This window comes from Dryobates pubescens, chromosome 5 (genome assembly GCF_014839835.1).
Source record: "Dryobates pubescens isolate bDryPub1 chromosome 5, bDryPub1.pri, whole genome shotgun sequence".
Lineage (NCBI taxonomy): Eukaryota > Metazoa > Chordata > Aves > Piciformes > Picidae > Dryobates > Dryobates pubescens.
In genome coordinates, this window is record NC_071616.1 from 11,888,083 (window position 1) to 11,910,289 (window position 22,207).

Genomic DNA, 22,207 nt, shown 5'->3' on the forward strand with positions numbered 1-22,207 from the left:
AGATCTCTACCAAGTATTATTATTAATGGCTCACATAATGGTGGGTCTCCTGGTATTTTTACTCAGTTCTTCAGAATTCTAATTAAGCAAAACCTGTCATAAAAATTGCAAAATAACATCAAACACTTCAGTAATTCCACAAATGAAAGCTCAGTGTAGGAAAAATTCCCAGATTTCCCTGCATCATCTCCCAAGTATCATTCGTTTCTTCAACAGTATTTCAGTGAAACTGCACAATCAAAAGACCTAGAAGCCAAGGACATAAAGGGAAACAACACAAACCATGTGGCACAGCATAAAATCAACCACTACTTGATGCAAGTTAAAGACTGAAGTTTATCTCAGAAAATTCTTCACAGATACCTCCTTTGGAGATTAGTAGTACCTGAAATACAGCCTGGTGTTCTCAAAAGCAAGTTACAAAGCCTGTGACAACTTGATACTATCTTTCTTAATGCAAATAATTCTGTAATAGAAGTAACTCTCTTTACCCTAGCTATGCAATACATTCAAGACTGCAACTTCTGGTATGGTTTGGAGATTGGTTTTTTTTAGGGGTGTTTGTTTCTTAAATAGTTTTCAATATTTTGTATGACCTCCTCTAATTAGATATTTTACCATAGTCCCGTAGTCTTGGTATTGGAAAACTCTTCCTTTAATACCCAGTTGGCTCTTATTTCTAACCAGAGTTCATTATAAAACCTGTCAAGCACAGCAACTCAGGTCAACGTGTATTTCAAAAGGCTTTCAGACATACCAAGAGGTTTTAACATTCCATGCTCACTTAAATGTGCAAGATATGTGGTTAGAAGAAAGGGCTAAACCCTCAGAAGGCAAGTCATTTTCATTGATGGTGTTTCCCAAGTTACATTTATACAAGAGCAGTAACATGTTAACTTGCAACACTAAAGCTCAGAGAATCTGATGAGACCAAAAATTCAGATGTGAAGGCTGTGTTATTTATAAAAGTGGGCAACTAAGTGCATTTTCTTAATCACATTGGTACTACAGTTAAGATCTGTGGTCTATATAAGACACATTTAATTTCAATAGGCTTGTTTATCTGTTAAGGCAGTGTCGACAATAAAAAAAGCCAGGGCTCCAACAGTCCAGTCCATGCTATCCACTTCAAAAGAAAAAGGGCTGCTACCTACAGAGCAGATGGGAACAAAGCGTCTTCCATGAAAGAAATGGACCGACAGCCACCTCACTTGGACCTCTTCAGCCACTGCACCTTTGCAGTTTCTGTGCACAAACTGTATGAAATTAGGACACAGTGTATATATATAAGCACATATAATAATTTCATTGTGTCTTTGCACGTGGCAAAGAAAGAGTGGATTTTAACCTGTTTCACTGCAGAAGCATAAGCTGCTTTCCAAGGTACAGCCAAAGATTGTTTTACATAAATATTCAGTGTAATGCAACACTGATGCACTCCCATCAGACTACTAGATGTATTTCTAAAAGAGGCCACGTTTAGCTTAATTGCTTGGTGCAACGGACAATGAGGTTCGGATAAACAATTCTCCTGCCTCGAAATTAAGAGCAGAAACGCATGATTTATAATTGTTATCACTAACTAATGCGCTCTTCTTCACTGCCAGAAGCCCAGACGAAGCGCGGGTCGCTCTGCTGGTCCGGGGAGGTGATGTTTGCTCCCTCCCCGCCCGGGACCCCGGCGGCAGCTCCCGCTTGTAGGACTCGGCGCTCTCCCCGCCTCCGGAGGGAAGCTGCCGGTTCCCACGGTGGGACCCTCTGCCTGCGGCTCGGGCTGAGCTGCGGGGCTGACACCGCGGGCTAGGGCAGCCACGCTGCTCCTCGCCCGCTCTGGCTCCAGCCCCGGCCTGAAACAGACTGCCGTGCCTGCCAGGCGACTAATCACTAAATTGCAGAGGCGAAAAAGCTCTGAGTTCCACCATGCTCGGTCAGCAGATGGCTCAACCCCCTCGGCACAGCAGCAGAGGCCAGCAAAACCTCTGAAGTGCACCGCTTGGACGGTTCTCTTTCCAGTAATCGTTATAAACCCCACAGCCGCAGCGAGTGATTCCGATGAGCTAAATCAGCCGAAGATGCTGGATGCACCATAGCAGATTACTTCTGATAATATATTATTAATTTCCTTAGACCTAAAAGTGCTATGTCCCTTAAATAAGCATGATCTAAGCTTTAAGGCATTGAAGAGCCTTGTGTTGTATCATAAAATGATACAACACAGCAGTCATAGGAAAAGGTAGGAACATTAAAATCTTCACATTCTTATCAATCCCTCAAAAACACAAGTTGCATGCTCTGTTAGCAGCAATCTTCCTTGATTGGTATCTCAACAGTGAGCTCCTTTAATCAGTTCAAAGTGATAGCACAGGTCAAGCAGGACCACTGCACAAGAAGTGTTCTCCCGTCTTAACACATCTGACTCTCCACTGCAGTACAAACGCTTTTCTTTGTTACACAAATACTTCCAAACTCGACTGAGATTAAAAACAATTGTTGAAAACACTATGGATAAACATCTTTCTTACAAGTAACAATTCCCTTTGTTTTAAATATACACTACCACTTACACATCAGTACTGTTTAATTTATACTCTTCAGGCCAAATGAAAAATAGACATGAGGGGGAAATGAAGTGGGGTGACTACAGATGTGCTGGGGAGAGGGTAACAAATCAGAGCCGTCTTCAGCAGGTTTGTTGCTAAAAATCACATCTAAATAGGAAAACCTGTGCCTGGCAAAAGTTTTATTTTTAATTTCAATAACATTGTATTTAATTTTTGTATCTCTTTTGCCATCTATATCGTCAGTGAAGCTCTGACATAGTTTACTGCCTTCTGAACAGTTCTGAGCAACTTCTAGCGCTGACAAGAACTAAATCCTACTGCAGGTGACAAGCATGGGCAGAGGGTACAGCCATCAACAAAAACCTGAAAATAAGAAACATGCTCATTTTCAAAAAGTAGCCCACAGATACAACTGCAGCTAGAGTTCATTAAATGGTCTGACACCCACAACACCCCAAACCAGCACATGGATTTACCACCCTGGGCTGTTAATCTAAACAGCCTACAACTACGCATACATTTGAACACTAGGCTCTAATCAAGTCTCTAACAATCCCTGCAAAAGAAACCTACGTTTTATTTTCTACACAGATATGAGCAGATAACCTGGATGTCTGCAAGTTTCAAGGAAAATACAACAGCAAAAGAAAAGAAAAATAATCTTAATTTAGCAGTTATTCCCAACGTTTAGAAACCTTCAAGCATAACAAACGAAGAGCAAAGAAATTCCTAGAATTCCAGGGATTGTTAACGGATCTCACAGGACAGCCAGGAACATAACAACACAGTCATTTCTTATCACCTATTCACAGACAGTTCAGACTTCACATTTCATTGTCTTAAAAGTAAACATGCCTGCCCTTGTTTTAAGCAGTGGTCATATTCTCTGTGAAATTAAAAATATGGCTGCCATTTTATTCTCTACTATGATTTCTCCTGCCCCCAGCAAGATGCATCCTTTCAGGCTTGGGCTCTAAGACTCTGGTCTCACTTTAAGCCCTTTATTTTTTAGCATGTCAATACTTGAGACTGCTTCATTACATGAAACGTATATTAGTAGTAAATGTTCATGAGTACCAATATGTAACTGACAATTCCACTGCAGGGAGATGACTGAACCAAAGGCACACCAACTAATCCCAAATTAAACTGAAAAGATGATGTTCCATAATTTATATCTTACCTGACATTTCAATTCACACAAAATACCATCAGTTTAATACTTCCAAAGCAAGTTCTCAGGACACATTTAAAATATTCCAGGGAAATATAAGTCTATTCCTTACTTACGTTTTAGTATCCCAATAGCAGCTAAATCTGATAAACCTATTTAGAAACATCATCTAGAGAAAAGGGGAAGACAGAAAAGCCTTGCAGGCTTTCAGTCCAAAATGCCAAAACATCATCTGTTTAATTCAACAGTCTTCAAAGAGGCTAGATAGAGGGACTGCCTTTCAACTTTATGTGACAGAGCTATATAGGCTTTGCAAGTTCAAAAAGCAACTTCTAACATCCTAATGTAACAAAGATAAATGTGTAAGCCTCTTTTGTGTGGCCTTCCTCCTTGGGCTGTCTTTTCAACTCTTCTTTGCAATATTTTCTGAAGGGGTGATGGCAAACTGATCTTTCTTTTTTCAAGTTAATGAATTGTTCCTAATTATTTCACCTGATCAGCTCTGTCACTATATTACTCACATGTTTGCTGGGGAGAAGGGATCAGGATCTTCTGACCTTTTTTCCTAACCAGAAAAATTATTTGAGATTTCTGATGACTGGAAATCTAAACCACAAAATTGCATGATTGATTACCTCTGCACATCACAGAATACAGTCACTTATGGACCACAAACTCTGAACAACCACATTTCTTCTGAGCTCTTCTATAGTTATTCATAGGGGAAAAAGCAACAACAAAATGAAACCACCACACCAAAAAAACCCACCCCGCAACTCATGAACTATTTTAGACATTCAGGTCTCTGAGGTCACAAGTGCTTAATTCCTAAACTCATCTGAGATCATAGCGATTGTTCCACTGAGCAAAACCTTCAAACAAACAAACAAAAAAACACTGCACAAATTTCAGGAGTTTCCTTCTCAAAGATTTTGCTTTAGGAGAATAATTCCCTAAGGTTTTCTAATTCACATCATCTGTACTAGCCTTTTCTGGCAGACACCAAGCAAAGCATACCAGCCATGCAGTGTACATCAGTTTTTACTACAAGGTCCATTCCAATATTACTGCTACACTGAGCTGCCTTGCTAGATAAAGAGGATAGAAGCCCTGGCTGCTGCATAAGAAAGAAATGGTTCTCCACCAGGGTAAATGCAATGGACAACTACGGCGAACATACCCCCGAAGAACTGACTGGCGCCAGTCAGTTTGCAGAGAAGGATCATGCTCAAGTGAACTTGTATCCATGAAATCTGCTGGAATGTTTCTTACTCCTGAGAAGACAAGTTGCCAAGTCAGAACTCAGAATTTGCAGACTGCAACAGTTGTCCAGAATTTGCGAAGTGCCGTAGTTTCTTTACCCTGCATCAGTCACATTACTTAGCATTTGCAGAACACTTCAGTAATTTATTCAGAGAAATCACATAATTCATCTTTGTGCATAGCTAGCTCCCCAATTGCTAGCAGAGAACAAAGATGACTAGGCTTTCAAGTGTGCCCTACTTTTGGATCCTTCCAAACAGAGATCCCATAGTTCATGAATTTATGACAAGACCCAGAAAAGAGACAGACTGTCAGCGTGATTCCTTGGATTTTTAATCTGGGCTACTCTGCTGCTGCCAAAGACTGCAGCCTCAAAACTCTTCCTCTTGACTGCTCTGCTTTTAGGTTATACAGACGATACCTTCTCTGATAGCTTTGAAGCATTAAAATCTCTTTTGAGATTCACTGTAGTTAGAGATGACTGTAGAAAGAAAATATTTTTGTTTGTTTTTGCTTAAAGTGGCCCAATAAAACAGCTCACAGCAACTAGAAAAAGTGACAGGACTGGCACAAGGGGCAGGAGAAACAGGTAGGTGAGGAGGTGAGCAGAGACAAGCAGAAACTGCCCTTGTTGGCAGCAGTGAATCAACTCCAATGGAACTTTATTCTGTGAATTCATCCAGTTCCTCTGACAAAAAAACCCCCACTATCTCATGAACAGTTACTGATTTTAAAGAGCTTTTCATCCTAAGAAATCTAAGCAAAAACCCCAAAAGAGAAACTCCCACAAAAAAACCCAAACCAAAACAACCAACCCCCCAACACCTACAAGCACTTGCATCTCCTTCTCATGATGTAAACAGGGAAGTAAAAAAACCTAATGGTTTCTCTCAAAAGGCATAACCTGAGACACTGTGTGCATAAAGGAACACAAAACTTGCATTTTTCTCTGATCACATTTCCTCCTCAACTAAAATGGTAAATTTCACATGCATCTCTTGAGAGCACTATGAAAGCAGGTCCCACTGAAAAGTCTGAACATCTCTGCACATTCGTTATTTGCAGGTACTCAAGCAGTATTCTCAATGAATTATCTTTGTGTAAACAGCATAATCACACTAGATGAGAATCCATGACTCTCAAGGATTTGCTGCTTTTGGTGTTGCTAGTTTGTTTGGGTGTTTCGTGTTTGTGGGTTTTGTTTGTTTGGAAGTTTTTTGTTTGTTTATTTTGTGGGGTTTTTTGGGAGGGGTAATGTCCTGTGGGTTTTTGTTGCCATTTACAATGGACTGCAATAACAGAGATAAACCTTACTTTTCTGAGTGCCTGCAGCTGATGGCATACAATGGTGTACCTACTTGTTAAAGACTAACAGAAATAAAAGCACTGGTACCTCAGGCACACACAGGCCTATTGCAACAGGATTCACATATGGATAACCACTAGGAAATGGACAAAAATTAAGGAGCACCCTTACTTCAAAACTTCCCAATATTTATCACAGCTAAGATACTTGGACATCATTTCTACCCGATAAGATTGTGTATAAAAATCAAGTGAAATCAAATGCATGCAAGATAACGAAACTTCTCTATGAAGTCTTTCTCCTGCTGCTGCTGTCAGATCTCAGCAATTCAGCTATTTCCTAATGGGAAATGGGAAGAGGGGATGAACATCTACCACTGATGAATGCAGGATATCTTTGCATTTCACCACTCGCTGAAGTAAATTGTATAGACGTTATATAGAAGGGCACTGAACACTATGAAAACATTCAAAAAAATCTATTGAACAATACTTAGAAGAATCAATCACACACCCAGCCCTTTAAACAAATACCTAAAGATTAAGCTTGTCCAAGTTCTACATACCAATGATGCAAATGTGTTTGTAAGCATTATACCAACATAGCTGATAAATCTCTTTACAGAAAACGTCACAACACCTCATTGTATCAGTATTTAGAACCTAGTCACCAGCTACTCCTGAATCAGAAAGCAGGAACTCTGTGTCCCAGCATAATCCCAACCACAAACTTTAAACAGCGCAATTTACAGCCACTTTAGGTAGCAGCACCTCCATTAATCACTTAGTTTCATTCCAAAAGAACTGTAGTATTGATTCTTTCAGAATAAACTTACTAGAAGCTTGAGCTTGGTAAGAACACACCGATGCCATCCAACTACAGATAAATTGCTATTAAATTCAAAACCCCAGAGCCAAATTTCACATAATTAAGCTTATCCAAGAATGTAAGCTGCATATTTGGCAGTTCTACTTAACTAAATAAAGCCCTCAGTAAATTGCCCTTTAACAGGTTTTACTATACTAATCCCTGGAATAAAGAGAACCACATCACCCTGGGCATAAGGTACTTCTTCCTAAAACTCACATTTACATAAGTGTAAAAAACATGAACCTTTGAGTGAAAGTATTACTTTGTAAATCCTTCAGCAAAATGATGATCCCAGGGGCTGTCTTCCCATGCAGTGACAACACAGGTATTTCCTCTAGAGACTGAGGCAAATCAGTAACCCAACTTATGCACAAGACTGCAGCAGTGATACCCTGAAGCATTCTGGAAAATGTTAACATTATGAAGCCAACCCAAGCAAATCTGGTCACTAAAATGAATGCCATAAGTATTGGCATTCACCATCAATGACATAATCATGACAGCCTGAAATATTTTCAGTGCTTTGGCCTCAAAACTTGCAGCCTTGCTGTGTCACAAAACCAGGCATCAAGATCTCAATTGCTTCTCCACTGATCACCACCAGAAGTTGTGTTAGCAAGGAAGGATCTTATCTCTGAGAAAAGCCAGGGAAAGGAATGAAAACAGAGAGGAGGGGGAAAGGGGGAGTATATAGAACTAAATTATATGGATAGAAGCACACAACTTGAGAAACAAGAGTAATTTTTCATTCAAGCAATTATTGAATAGCAAAGCTAAATCACTCTACAAATTTCTTGCTTGCATAAAAATCAAAATCCAATGTCAAAGGGCACGGCTAAGATGACAGGACAGCCAGAGCACTAACTGGATACAGGGCTCAGTGCCAATATTGGCATTTCTGTATGCTGCTTGGGAAGCTGCCACCGTCTTTAAATCAAGTTTTCCAGATCAAATAGTAGGAGTCAGCCAAACAGTAAGAGTAAAGAATGAAAGCTGTGGCTCACTGGAGCAGGGAATGGGAAGAAAGAAAGGAGGAGTATTTTCTCTGATTCTGTATATGGCTCTCAGACAAGATTGCTTCCTCTCTGACACTCCAGTGCACCCTGCAGTATGGCTCTGCAGAGTCCTGGCCAGGTGGTAGGTTACTGTCTGGGCATCAACCCCAAATTCTTTTATTCACTAGAATATGCAACCATATATTAATTATGACATAATTTAACAAAGTCTTTCAGGCAAAGTTGGGCAGACTGAAAATACTACTAACACAGAATTTTAACTGACTTGAAATGCCACATTCGAGGCCAGTAAAATCAGTTTTGGAAATATTTTAATTCTGGCATTGCAAGAAAGTTGAACAACTAATAGCAGGTGCTGAAATCCTGTATTTTCCATTTGTGAGATGTACAAAACCAAGTCTCTGTGGCTTCTAGGGTTGGAGATCAAGGAAGAGTAAAAGAGAGATATGAAGCAGTATCAGCCTGCTAAAACACCTGATAGGCTAGCCCAGCTTCTAACAGTAAAGTGTTAGAAGCACACTGTGGACAGTACTGGTACCTTTCTTGAAAGCAGCTCTTCTGGACTGTACTCAGAGCTTCTGCATTAGCCACATTACTTTCTTTTCTGTCACCCCTGTGAGTACTCATTACATGTATGGAATCATAGAATCAATAAGGTTGGAAAAGACCTCAAGGATCATCAAGTCCAACCTGTCACCCAACACCTCATGACTACTAAACCATGGCACCAAGTGCCATGTCCAGTCCTCTCTTGAACACCTCCAGGGACAGTGATTCCACCACCTCACTGGGCAGCACATTCCAATGGCTAACAATTCTCTCTGTGAAGAACTTTCTCCTCACCTTGAACCTACACTTCCTCTGGAACAGTTTGAGACTGCGTCCTCTTGTTCTGTTGCTGGTTGCCTGGGAGAAGAGACCAACCCCCACCTGGCTACAACCTCCCTTCCGGTAGTTGTAGACAGCAATAAGGTCCCCCCTGAGCCTCCTCTTCTCCAGGCTAAACAATCCCAGCTCCCTCAGCCTCTCACAGGGCTTGTGCCCAAGGCCTCTCCCCAGCCTCGTTGCCCTTCTCTGGACACGTTCGAATGTCTCAATATCCTTCTCAAATTCACAGGCCCAGAACTGGACACAGTACTTAAGGTGTGGCCTAACTAGTGCTGAGTACAGGGGCACAATGACCTCCCTGCTCCTGCTGGCCACACTATTTCTGATGCAGGCCAGGATGCCACTGGCCTTCTTGGCCACCTGGGCACACTGCTGGCTCATGTTCAGGCAGCTGTCAATCGGGACCCCTAAGTCCCTTTCTGTCTGGCTGCTCTCCAGCCACTCTGTGATGCTAAGAAAAATCCCACAAGGTTCCAAGATTATGCTTTCCAATTTTGCATGCACATGGGTTCTGCCCCTAAGAAGCATTTACTGATGAGATTTTTGCAGTAAGGGAAGAAAAATAACAAAACTCAAAAACCCAACCAAACCAGACACTTTTCCTGAACAAGCCAGGAACACTACAATAGCTCTACCACTCTGTCTGGAACCTGAGCATATAAAACAACAGTGATATTTTTCAAATAATGTCAGGAAAACACTGCCCTCCTGAAGATGACCTGCAACACTGTTCACATACATGTCAATTACTCAGAGCAATTAACCCACACTTCTGGTCTCTGGGTTTAATCTTTAGTGCCAAATCAACTCAACTCTTAGTGAGGCAAATCAAAGCAGGTATATCTGATTTTCTGTGAGTCTCTACAAGGTTTCTAATTTTCATCATTACTTCTTACCACCAGCTACTTAGGAAAGAGAAATAAATTTGGAGATATAGATTACCAATTGCCTGTTACTTCTGGTTTGCCACTTCAAACTGAATTATTTAAACTCAGTTTAGGTCAGGTTGTACCTGTAATCAGTGCAGCAGTCATTAGCAACTGTCCATGGAAACAACAGACTAATAACATAGAAACTCCAATACTTACAACTTTTGCAATCAAAGCAACCATTTCATCCCAGTGCCATATCTGTTTAGCAGACACACTCTGTTAAATTAATCAGTTTCATCCCACTTAATTTTAAAAGCATATGAGAGGACTTGTAGTTCTCCAGTCCCCAGAGACTGCAAATCATCTCAGTAGTGCAGGCAGAGAATTGTGTCCCAGCACTACCAAGAGTACAATGCCTGCAATAAATTTGTTTTTGGAAAGCAGAAGTAATAGAGCAAAACTAGGAAGTTTGGGAAGCTTCAGGTATCCCACAGATGGTCAGACTTTGCCCACCAATTCCAGGAGTTTTGAAGCTTGAACCCAAAGCTTCACAGGCTCTTCCAACTGAGCAGTAAGCTGGAAAGGCAATTCTCTCTCTGGGCTGCATTTTCAATCTGAAGCCAGATGACATCTCATATAAGGAAAGTACTCACTCAGATTTATCCAGAGAAGAACATCCAACAATCAGCATTCATAACCCTTTTGTTCTACACTAATGGAAAGAGATAGAATTATTTCCAGATTAGTCAACCTTCACAGATGAAAAATATGCTGAGTTTCAGAATAATAAAAATAAATAATTAAAAAGTCACCCAACACATTAAATATTGAAATCAGAATCTATTATTTGACATCAAAGAGATTTGTTAATAACTTGGTGCATCACTAACTCAAATCACTCCAAGTATGCACTTCTTTCTGGACCAGTTCTGGAATTCTGAATACAAATCAGGTGCATTTATTAGAGAAATTAAAGTTTTAACAAGCTAAACCTATAAACATATTTCTAATGTTTTCTCATTCCCCTAAACTTGAGGCACCCATTCAAACGGCCCCTCTGCACAATATTTCAGCCTGACTTTGTGTAACAGGTCTTAGTATTTTTCACCAATGTCTCTAATTTGCGTTTGGCTCTGCACACAGCCCCATGGTTGTGTATACTGAGTTGACGCAGTGCATTTCTGAATGGTTCTATACTACATGTTTGGAAACCAAACCCAGTGCAGCTTTCATCTGTTCATTTTTTTTCAGAAATACAAATCCCTGATCACTGCAATGGTGTAAATGGTCATAATACACCTGCCTATGGGCTTCTCAAAGTACAAGGCAGAAGCTAGACAATGAATTTGTGGCAGAGAGATCATAAAATAAGGCAAGGAATTTCTCCCTGTATTTTTTTCAAATAAAGACTAAAATAAGGCTGCATAAGAGGCTGAGCTGAAGAGACAGAAAGCTTAATTTAAAGATGTTGGTAGACAAGCTCTAGCAAATCTTGTTGTAGCAGATTAGGTTACTATCCTCAGCTTTAGGCTTTGTTCCCGTCAGAAGTCGCTGATCCCTAAAGCAGAGTTGACAGAAGGGAATGTGTGCTGACACCTCAGCCACTCCAATGCTAAGACTAGCACCTTACCTGGGGTCAGGTATTACTCTAGGAACTGAAATGACTGGGAGAAAACCACTTCTGCTAATTCTGCAAATGATGAACTGCAGCAGAACAGCTGAGCAGAGAAAGGTAAAAACCTGACATCACCACATCTGGCAAGATCTCCCAGAGCTAGAGTTGCTGTCTAAATTCTTCCTGAAGTCGGTATAATCAGATGTGCCACTTGCCACAAAAACCACCACCCTCACCAAAAAGAGTCAGAAGTACAGGTGAACTGTTAAACAATTAGCAATTAAGTTTAACAGGCACTGATTAGTCATGTTATGTACCTTAAAGGCTGAATACTCAATTTCAAATTAGCTTTAAGAAATCAAGAACTGAGGTTTTGCATGGAATTTTAATTACCACATGAAGTCCCAACTACAGTAGCTATAAGGAGTGCTAACACACGTAATACCACAAGAACAGCATTAAATCTTTCCAAGGTTTTACAAGAGTGTGCACTTCAGAGAGAACACTAACTTGCCTACATTTGCTACCCAGCCACTTAGGTATGCAGTTGTAGCCATTAAATATTTGCATAGAAAAGACTGAAAATATTGTCAGAAGGAGAAACTGTATGAAGTTCTCACCAACAGAAGTCAGAATTGGCTTAAGGGATGAAGTTTATATAAATTCTAGTTTGCAACTGAAGTTGTTAGGAAAAAAGCAACATGTATTCAAATACTGAATGTTTTACTACTGCAGAAATGCTATTTCAGATTTTATACAGCCTATTAAGTAAAACTACCAAAATGTGTACTGTGCAGGTATCCCTCTAGCACTTTTTATTAGGCTTGAACATACTTTACTTCATACAAGGTTTAAAAAATGGAGAAACGCCATCCAGCAGCCATGGAAACCACACTCAAGGCTTCAAAAAGAGCTTGAACATAATAAGCAGTTCACTTCTGCAGACTGTCCTCTCCCACTAGCATTAACCGAGATTTTTAGCTTCTAAGGGTCCTCTGCTTTTCCAAACACATACTTAATACAAACTGCAAGTTCAGCATCATGCACAGAGGGCCCTACCCAGCTTTCCACATTGTCTACCGACCAAAACTGAGCCATCAATGCAGAATCCCAAATGAGACTAAATATGATACTTCTATAGACAGGTATTACATTACATTTTGGTCATATTGTTAATCCTTTGTTGACCTTTCTCCAGCTCTTTAGTTCCTCCTTTAAAAAAAAAAAAAATGGGGGGGAGGGATGTAAAAAAGAAAATCAACCAGAATAGAATAAACCAGGTTGGAAGAGACTTTCAAGATCATCGTGTCCAACCTATCATCCAACACCACCTAATCAACTAAACCATGCAACCAGGCACCCTATCAAGTCTCCTCCTGAACACCTCCAGGGATGGTGACTCCACCACCTCCTCGGGCAGCCCATTCCAAAGGGCAATCACTCTCTCTGTGTAAAACTTCCACCTAACCTCCAGCCTAAACCTCCCCTGGTGCAGCCTGAGATGGTGTCCTCTTGATCTGGTGCTGGTTGCCTGGGAGAAGAGACCAACCTCTGCCTGTCTACAATCTCCCTTCAGGTAGTTGCAGAGAGCAATAAGGTCATCCCTGAGTCTCCTCTTCACCAGGCTAAGCAACCCCAGCTCCCTCAGTCTCTCCTCATAGGGCTTGTGTTCCAAGCCCCTCACCAACTTTGTTGCCCTTCTCTGGACATGCTCCAGCAAGTCAACATCCTTCCTAAACTGAGCCTCCAGAAGAATGGTGTGTTACATGCTTGTGGCCCAGTGCAGAACACTATCCATTTGAGATCATCTACTACATTTTAATAGAACAAATGTCATTAAGGTGCAAAACACAGTGTCTAGCATTTTAGGATAATAACAGAAATGTTCTACTGAGTTGGACTGATGGTCCTTCAAACCCAGAATTATGCCTCTGTCAACAGCAATCAGGCATGCTGTGCAGGAATAACTTGTGCATCCAGAAGTTTCATTATTGATGGGCATCAGATGTTACATCACTCACTATTCAATTATGAACCATTAAATACACTTGTCAATGGATCTGCTGGCTGGGAATCCATATAATCCCTTTTTTGAAGATGCTGTTACTGGTTGCCTCCAAAAACTCCCATGGCACTATATGCCAATAGTTCATCATCCACTAAGTGAAGTAGCAGCTTATTTTATCTTCTTGTATCTGTTTCAAACCTACCATTTTAATCAACTGCATCCTGCCTTTGTAAGATCCATAGCCTCCATGGCTTTTTTAGTAAAATTTTCACCCCATTACCTTCTAGCTGGAGTCTTTTCTTCTACGATTGCTATTACTGCCCTTTCTATATGCTATTAGTTCTCGTATGTGCTTCTGCTAAGTGCAGAGACCTGAATTGTACACAAGAGTGAAGACAGCAGGGTTTTGCAGAGCTGCAATGTCTTCTGTCATCCTAATGGCTTTCTTGATACTCAGCATTTTGTTGGCTTTCTGGCTGACACTACAGAAAGCTTGGCAAACTGATACTATAGTTAAGATAACTGCAGAAAACAGGAGTCTGGTTCCATTTTATTACATTTCACAGACATCTAATGTTCACACCACACATTTGCTAAAAATTGGGTTTGAGCTCCTGCCACTGCTTTGCATACTACTGTGTAATAGTTATGTCCCATAAAAGCAACATTCCTGCTTAACTTCACTCATGTTACAGAAAAATTTCCCACTGAAGTAGAAGGGGTATCTTTGAATATATCGAAGCTGTACTGGGGGGCAAGACGATACAAGCACACAGAGAGCTAACCAAGAACCAGGACAGTACTGAAAAATGATAGAAATGCTAAGTGCAGGTACTGTTTTACAAGCCAATCCAGCCTTAAGACAAAAGGTAGTAATATGTTGGGAAAAGAGAAAGCCAAAGTCTGTCACACTTAACCGAGTATAGGAATGGTGTGATCCAATACCCAGAACCATCGTTTCCTTCCCAATATTGTCCATCTTCCCTATTCAGGGAGAGAAGATTGAGAAAAACTTAGGATTGAAGGTCTGTACAATGAAAGAATGGAGGAAAACAAGCAACAGAAAAGCTGCCAAAAAAAAAAAAAAAAAAAAGGCAGCAGTAAGAATGTAAGAAGTTCATTCTAAAGCAGGAAAGCGCTAAGGAAAAAGAACATACCATGACTTTTCACAGCTGATCATAAGACTACTCTCCAACAGCAATAAGCTTACCAGTCTAAACAAGATATTGATACCAAAAAAGAACATTTTACATAAAACCTACTTCATAAGCAATAAAGCAAAATACCTCTTAACTGCTGCTTCAAAACATCTTATAATTACATGCAGAGTTCTCTTTTTCAGTCAAGAAATTCCTCTTCGTGGCACTTCATTTTGATCTCTCGTTACTTGAAGAATTGGCAAAAGCTTAAAGAAAGTAATGACCTACAAAATGTGTTGAAATAAGCAGCCTTGAATAGCTTTCCACCTGTTTGGTTATTTTAAAACCATCCTCAGGATTTTTTTCTTTTGGGAGGAAGGATTTGGATTCCTAGCTTCCCTTCAGATACACTTTCAGACCATAATCTTTACATCCTGCTTTGAATGAAAACAATGAAGAAAGAAGAAATGTAACTAGGCTAAAAGGTAGAAAAGTGTCTAATAATGTGCAGAATCCTAAGGCTGCCACCTTCCTCCTCTTTCTACTGAAGCCAAGTAACTTGCCTCTTCAGAGTTCTAGCAAGACCTCATGGCATGGGCTCAATGCAACATGCTTTGTCAGGAAGAGTTTGACAGCAACAGTTAAAGTCTTGAGAAAAGATCAGAACACACACTAGATGAATATTCTACAAACAGGCAAGAATTAAATTCAGTAGAAAAGGTCTACTCATCTAACAAGAACATAAGCTCAAACAGATTTTTAGTACTGTTTATACATTTTAAGCAAATACAGATGTGAAACACTATTCCACTTGCCAAAACCAGTACTGCTGGGCTCATCAATCATTTAGTCAATCGGTCCAACAAGAAAATACCAAGCTGGTGAGCTTTTACCTCACTTTATGACACTGTGGTAAGTGTTTCCCCGTAATTAGGTTACTAATCTAGAACACATCTTGATTACAGGAGAAAAATGTAATGGCAAGAGCATGCATTATGTTGGTTTTACTTATACTACCATCAACCACCTTTCAGTATACATAGCCAGATCCACATTAACACTCTCTCTCCTGCATTTGAGAACGAAATGTAAATGCCGCTGGCACAGCGGCACTAAGAAATTCTGTCACCACTTGATCCTACAGGAACTGATTGTGCAGAAAGCACGTGATGTCCACTAATGCTATATTCTCCCATTGCGACAGGGCTAAGTTTGTCTGCTGACATCACAGGCCCTTTCAGAGACTGGGAGAAGAGATTTGCTCTCTGAAAACAAGGACACCCATTTGTAAGATGTACGCTCAATATAATACAAACTAACACAATCCAAGCCCTCATATGTTTGAAACCTTCGGATGCTCAACCCAAAAGCGTGAGCTTTGCCTTTAGAGATGAGAGAGCATTTAGAAAATAGGACATACCAGAGGAATTAGCAACATGCTCTCTTAGCAGACACAAGTTCATTTGTGTAGTGCACAATGCAGTTATCTGTAACACAGTTTTTCTACAAAAGTAACTTTAGTTTTCTTAGCCAAGGTACACTGCATTAACCCATGATTAATCGTTCTCAAATTTCATTAACAGGAGATGACAAGACCATAGCGATTTGATAAGACAAACAAGAGCAACCACAAGTTCTCAACCACAACACTGCAGGGACACTGCATGATCCAATAGTAAAAGCCCAAGTCTCAGCTTTATGCAGAGAGGTGCAAAAAAAAACCACTGTCATGGTATCTCCTGTTTTGAAGAATCTAAGTCAGCCAGCGTGCCAAAAAACATGGTGTCCTCCCTAACACTTCTCCTCTGCCATACTGAAGACCAGCTTCTAAATAAGCAATTAATAGAGAAGGTGCATGGTAAATGATGGTCAGTGAAGGGGCTGAGCATGAAGACCATCCCAATTAAAAGAAGACTTGGGTTTACATTTGAGTATTCAGACGAGAGCTGACTTGGCTGATTTCTCTGGCACCTAAACCAACATCAGGATTTGGCTGCAGGGAAACAAACAGGTGTTGGGAAACCTCAAAAGTGAAGTAATTTCTCTTAATCATGTTTTTACCAAGGCATCATACCAGTTACATTTTATCTGCCTTGAACAAGGTGAACTTTTAAAGTTTCATTACTCTTTCACATACGACTCATTAAACCCAAGTCACACTGCCAACAATGGCTCACACCTATCACTGGCAATTTTTATTACACTGTTGAAATGAGAATCGATTCTTTTAGGCACTAGTCTACACACTGTCCTCCTCTGAATACGTATGTTTGTGCTCAGAACTTCACTCAGCACCACTGGTACCTAAATGGGTACTTCTTTTCCAGCCTCTCCTTCCTGACTTTAAAAATATACACTTATCCTTGGAAACAGCCTTGGAATGCACACAGCCACCTCCCAGTGCCATTGCCAGGTCAAAGAGCAGCTGCTGAGGTTGCACAGGCACTTCCCAGTTATAAAAGGTTTTTACTTTTGATCGATTCAACTTTATAGAGAACTTGAAGATAACACTTCAGCTTCACATTACCAAAATTCACACTGACTACTCGTGTCACTGCTGATGTACACACACAGGTATGTGCTTTAGATGCTAACATGATGAATACTACCCCACTTGAGTACACCTCATAGTCATTTAAATGGATCAGTGCACTGTCTACTTTTAATAGAGCCTTACTACAAATTGTTCCTGTTTCTGAACTATGTCCCCCCTACCTTCCTGGCCAAAAGCCAAACCAAACCCCCACCAACACCAAAGCCCCCAAACATTTGAGATTCTTCTGAATCATCTAGGACCCTCAAAAAGTTTCTCCAGAAAACAAATCCTGATGCAAGTTTCATTCTTGTCTTATGATTTGGTTTCCATCTCATTTTTCTTAGGAATTATATTTTTCCAGAATTCACACATATGATATCATCTATTCTTTCGTTAGAACCTCGCAGGAGATGAGGAGTTTCTTGTTCATGCTGATAAAGCACAGCAAATTCAGATATGAAAGCTTATGATTAACAACTATGAGCGGTACTATCACATGCATCAACTGCCAAGCCTCTTCTCTAACCCTAGGGAGGAAATTTTAAAAATTAAAGACTAGAGAGAAAATCAAATATCAGAAATGTTAACATAAAATCACATTAACTATTTCTTCCTCGTATTTTCTTTACAAGACAACTATGGCCAACCAGAACAGACACAAAATGCAATAGGCATATCATGTAAGGAAAGACAAAGCACTGAGGGTGATCTTTATATAACAGATAATAATTTTAGGGGGTGTTGAAACAATTACATTATTTGGCCTCTTATAAGAAAGGAGAATTAGAGCCATATGAGAATCTAAATGTTATGTTGTCACCTACTAAACTCCACAATCCACAGATAAGCACCAAGCTCTGCTCTGCAGTGAAAAGGGCTGTTCTAATACTCAGCATAAGCAGGAGTTAGCGAAGTCAGACAAGAATAAAGATCAGAGATTTAATTATCTATAATGTCATATCTTTATCTATATCATCAACTGGAAGCTGATCACACTTTTTTGCAAGCCAGTCCCTGGGCTACAAACCCAACTCACTCCCTTTCCAGGTGAATATTAATCCTCAAGAATGAAACTGGCTGGGGCCTGGAAGCACCTCACACCCAAATACTCAGTGGCTGGGAATCACCTCACACCCAAATACTCAGTGGCATGGCAGTTAAGGCATTCCCTTTGGGAACTGAGGGATGGGGGTTTCAAGTTCCCCTCTAACAGGAGAGGAATTTGAACCCAAATCTCAACAAACTGTTTGCCCATCTACAAAAGTTTGCAAGATTAGTCTTCCTCTGTTTCCTGCTCCACAGAATAGAAACGTTCCATGTGCGATTGTGCATTACTGAGGGTATCTTTTTGCTTTCTAATTTAACTGATGCTAACTTTGAGAGTTACAGATTTTCTTCTTCCCACAAAGCCATCTATCAGGATGCAGTTAAGACACCTGTGCAGTATAAACCAGATCTTTACCAACAGAAACACACAGTTTATCACCTTTGGTTAAAACAAACAAACAAAAAGTTTATATCCCAAGCTACTTAAAGTCAGAATTTCCTCTTTTTTGTTCAGAGTTCTGCTTCATGATTTAATCTGAATTATACTTAATACATTTTGTTGTACAACTACCTTGGGAGCACAGTGTGTATACAAAATACTACTTCTGTCAGAGCAGTTGTATTGAATAAAGTTGTAGGCAGCTATACTACAAAAGTCATTTTGCCAGCATATCTGATCATAAGCCACAGTTTAAACTCACTCTTACCACTAAGCGAGTTGTCTATTGCAGACATGGCAGCAAACCTTTTCAAATACACAAATGCCTCTCTTTAGCCATTAATAAAAGGAAAACAACGGAGGAGTATTTAATTAATATTTACAATAAGTCTTGAGGTTTCCTGACGAATGGCCTAAGCAGTAATTAGTGTTCTGAATACCGTAATGCCAAGCCTTTCTGCAACACTACCTGTCACAGTCAGTATGAGCTTGTAAAAAGACCAAAACACCAGTTGCTGGAACATCTAAGAATTTTAAACATGACATATGAACACAAACACAAATCTTGTTATCTAAGAAGTAGCAGACTGAAATCTTAGCCTTCAGCATTCTGAAAGCCAAACACTGTGAAAGGAATGCACTTAATCAAAAGTGCAAACTGGGAAATACATAAATGAAATCGGTAGCTGAAAGAGGCAGTTACAGCTGTTAGCATCTACTATTAAGATCCAGTCTGTGAGGAGACACCATCACAGAATTTGCATCTAAAAATGCTGTATGGTTTTTAAAAGCCTGCAGCTTCAAACTGCAGCAAGAGATTTCAGTTAAAAAGCAGGAAGTGCTTTTATTTACATGGGAAAATTTATTGACACATACAAACTTGAGACTACATTAAATCTTCCTAGCCAATAACCTTCAGTACACAATGCTAATCTTTACATTGCCTTTTTACTACCTCTACATCACATATTCCTGTGGTGATTAAAAGATGGCCAACAGCCCTCCACATCCAGAGTAATTCCTGCAGGCTGTTAGGAAGTTAAATTGATCTACTGAATACTTTTATTTACATTTCTCATCAAGTTCATATCATCTTTACCATTACCTTATTCTAGACAGCAAAATGTATCATCCACTGCTATTCCATACCCTTGCAAGGCAACGTGACACATATTGGAAGAACGTAAAATCTTAAAGAACTGCTTTGAAGAGAGGTAATTGCTCATTTATTAGCACTTAACTGTATTATTTTATTAACAGTCATGCTAATTAATTATAACAATCTAATACATGAGTTCACAAAATGTGGCAGCATAAATATTTGATGCCTTGTTAAATTCACTGCAATACTAACCATCGGTTAAGTTTTTCATGTGTGAAATACTGATTTGATTTGTTTGGGATTTTTTTGATCATGGCACATTGGAAAACAGTTCAGATGTACATAAACCAGACAGACACTAAAGTTTTGGACATGTAGTACTGTAATGACAGCTCTGAGATGGTTATAGTCTTTAAAAAAAAAGAAAGAAAAGAAAAAGATGTAAGGTTTGTGAAAATTCAGAGGACAGCTTAAAACCAAATGACTGCAGGCTCAGATGACTAATCAAAGCCGCTTCAAAGGTATTCTATTGTTAGCAGTCAGGAAAACCACCTCAACCCTCCAAAAAGATAGACAGGTCCCATCAAGGCACGTGAAGCTGTGCACGGAAGCAGCAGACCAGACACTTGGAAAAAGACCACCAGCACTCACTTCTTCAAGTTTGATTGCAACCATCAATACATCATCACATATGTAGCATAAAAGTAATTTCTCTACTGAGTGAACCACGGAGCTAGTCTGTGTCCAAATAATTCTATAATAAAAGCTTTAAGAATTACCTTTAAAAAGAAAAAGCCCTCACAGCACTAGCTAACATTTCCCCCCCCACTAATATTCCTCGTTAAGTACTTTTTTTCAGGGATCTGTCCCACATGAGACGTTTAGACAGTTTTTAATACCAACGTTTTCCAAAAAAGTCCGATACAAGTCACCACAGCTTTCCTCTGCAGTCTGTCTTAGAAGCTCAGTGCTCTTTGTTGCTTGCCTATTGAGCCTCTACAACACAACCCCAGCTAGGAAAGCACCACCACCACCAGAACCCTATCAGCACAGCCTTTCGAAGTAGTCCAGCGCCAGTACGTGCGTTAACTACTGTGGATTACAAAATACACTGGAAAGGTCTCATACTCCATCTACTTCACTTGACCCTGCAAAGGTTCATAAATCAACAGGAAACAATCTCCTTACAGGGGCACCACTTTTAAACACAGAACTGCCAGAAGATCAGGAGTGCAGCGTAGGGGAAGCCTCAAGCCTCTCCCCTCATTAAAACACGAATGCCCTCCCCTGCAATCAGGCAGAGAAAGCGCACGGACAAGTACCGGATGCTTTCATTCCAACTCCTAGCTTAAGCTCGCAGCGCCTGCCCGGGAGGCACCCCCGAGGAAGAGGAGCCAAAGGACTAGCTCTCGGGAGGCCGACTGCTCGCCCCCAACCCCCACGCTCCCGGCAGCGGCGCCGGCTCCGGGCGCCCCGCGGGGCAGGCACCTGTAGCCGCAGCCGCCAGGGCCGCCCCTCCCGGCCGGGACACAGCCCGGGCCGTCGCCCGACGGGGACCAGGAACCGATGTGAGGTTTCTCGACAGCAGCCGAGCTTTGTTCGGTCCCACTGCCCCGCCCGGCCCTGCCTGGCCGGTCAGACCCCCAGGCCTGTGCGGGCGCCGTGGCCGCGGGGAAGTCTACCCGGCGAGCCGAGACTGGCGGCTCCGCGGCGGGACCTGTTGCTCGCACACCGGGCGCGGGAACAGGGGCTGCACTCACGGTCCTTTCCTCGCCGCCGCTGACACGTTCCGGCCCAGCCACCGAGCTGGAAGTCAGGGTCGCCCACAGCTCGCGGCGTCTCCCCTCCAAGACCGCGGAGCCACCCGGCCACAGCCCCCGCTGAGCTGCGCAGCCGCCGCCAAGCCCGTCCTGGCCCTGCCCCCGCACCCGCTCCCAGAGCCGGCCGCCAGGCCCCGCCCCGTCGAGGCCGGCCGCGCCGCGCAGGCGCGGGGCAGCCGCTACAGCCGCCGCCGGGGCCGCGCCGGCCGCCAGACTGCGCGTGGGCGGGGCCGGGCGAGCTGGGCGTGCGCGCCCTCTGCCGGCCGGGCGGGGAGGGGCTGCACCCATTGCTGGTGTGGTCGCGCGTGGCTGTTTGTGGTGTTCGTCAGCTCTCATGGAGTAGCGGGGCAGGATACAGAAGGCATGGCACTGCTTCCAGAGCTCCATCTTCCAGCAAACATATCCCGTCTCTCTACCACAGTTCTCACTGCACACCGGAGAGGCACCTCCCTGTGCTCTGAACAGAGTTGGAGTGCCTTCCATGAAACCTGCTCCTTTTCCCTCTTGCACCTCCAGTTGCTTCCTACCCACTTTTCTGCTGCTTGCTGCAA

At 41.5% G+C, this 22,207-nt stretch overlaps 1 protein-coding gene across 1 annotated transcript in view; it reads right to left on the bottom strand.

The window, feature by feature from the left end:
- PALS1 (protein associated with LIN7 1, MAGUK p55 family member) overlaps positions 1-21,755 on the bottom strand; it is a 57,979-nt gene extending 36,224 nt beyond the window's left edge. The window contains exon 1 of the mRNA XM_054161617.1: positions 21,597-21,755. The gene's annotated coding sequence lies outside the window, so the exon portion shown is untranslated. The remainder of the gene's footprint in view (positions 1-21,596) is intronic.
- Between the last annotated feature and the right edge of the window lie 452 nt (positions 21,756-22,207).